The sequence below is a fragment of the Nematolebias whitei genome, chromosome 16 (assembly GCF_014905685.2).
Source record: "Nematolebias whitei isolate Nwh7 chromosome 16, NemWhi1, whole genome shotgun sequence".
NCBI classification, from domain to species: Eukaryota; Metazoa; Chordata; class Actinopteri; order Cyprinodontiformes; family Rivulidae; genus Nematolebias; species Nematolebias whitei.
This window is the reverse complement of record NC_056513.1, coordinates 4,335,348-4,337,241: the sequence shown is the minus strand read 5'-3', so window position 1 is coordinate 4,337,241 and position 1,894 is coordinate 4,335,348.

Here is a 1,894-nt window from a genome sequence, read left to right as displayed (position 1 = left end):
AAGATTTGCGGGAGTTTTAGCATAATTATTTATTTTCCATACCATAACCTCACCACAATGGATGAAACCAAAACAAAAAATAAGTATTTGACATAAAAGGCGACTAAACATGTTTTTGGTTTGTGGGAGGGACCTGGAGTACCCAGAAAAAAACAAAAAAAACACAACACAAAGAGAACATGCAAACTCCATCCAGAAGGGCCCCTGGCTGGGATTTTATCCGGCAACCTTTTTGCTGAGAGGCAACAGTTCTACCAACTGTGCCACCGTGCCTTCCCATATCTATCCCACTAACCCAATTATATATACTATTTATTAAAAACTTTAAGTAGGAACTAGTTGGCTGGTATGACATCTTACTTATGCTATGATGCAACTGTACAGCCAAAATAATTCAGTTGCTGTCAAAGCTGCAGATTTTCATATGTTTTTTTTTTTTTTTTTTTTGCTTGAGAGAAGAGGAGCATGCTCTATTCACACAAGGAGAGCTGTTGGTCAGGATTCTTCTTGCTGTGCTGCACTGTATTAAATAAATGTTGAATCAAGTGTTTACTAATGTAGGTAAACATGGATGTTTAACAACCTGTTAAAATACACCAGAATGCAGGAAATTGCATTTACTAAAATATTCTGAGAGATGGCTCGCAGAACCCCCCCCCCTCCCCACACCCACTCAGAACTCCCACTAGTGTGCCTCCCCCACATTGCAAATGCTTCTGACGCCAATGCCTTAGCCTATCACACTTCTTCCCACATGATGGACGAGACTTGTTTTATTTTTTGTCTCTTGACATGCATGAGTAAAGTACTACCTGGGTGTCACACAGGGGGGTTACTATTGAGTGACACTCAGGTTTCTGTTTGTTCCCCCGTTTTTACAGCCTAAAACACTTGATTCATGAACACATTTTCAGACTGTACTTTGTTTTATTAGTCAAATATGCCACGTTTGATACAGCGAAAGTTGAGAAGACATGATTGTTCTCTTCCCAAGGTGACTGCTAAGTACACAAGACCAGAACAAATGTTCAAACGAGTAGAACTGTTTCACTGAACAAAGGCACACATTGATCTCCCATTGGCATTTGTTAACATTTCAGTAGTCGTCAGGAATGAAAGTATAATTTTTCTCCTTTTCTATCAAACTTTTCCATCAAAGTCCCATGACAGCACCTCAGGAGTGAAATAAAAAGCTCTAACTAATAGCGTGGAAGCCCAGGAGGAATTATACGTTTGTGTGCAACAACTGTATCTCTGGATGGCACAGTATTATTACAAAGGGAAACAAGAAAACGGCACCGTGCCTCTGTCTTTGTAACACAAGAGAGTACCTTTTATTTTAACACAGCTGAAGATATATTTTAACGTGAATCATACGTCATTATATAATGCACTTTTAAAATAAATTAAATTTGGCATACATATTTCCCTAAAATATCAAACTGGGCTAGAATAAGCACATCATGAGAAGAAAATTTGGTGACTGAGATTAAATAATAATAAGAGTAATAATAATGACACATTCTTAGTCAAAACATGTAACATTTTGAGCCTTTATAGAAAAACATTTTAATTCCGTGTTTTTGCTGGTTTTTATGTTTTTATGTTTTCTATATGGATCTTATATTGTGTCTGAAATAAAGTAAATGATGATGATGATGAATCATTATTAGTAGTATTAGTATCATTAGGTGACAATGTCATAATTAACTAGCCTTGAATTTGCTTATATGTGTATTTTTGAGTTTAAGGCAACCCTGTTTCCGGTTGATATGACTAAAAAACAAAGAACAAATTAATCATACCTCTGCTTTGATTGATATACAGTATCTAGACAATGTCCTTAGCTTGTCATTTCTATCTAGTAGGGATACATAAATCACTTTAAAACACT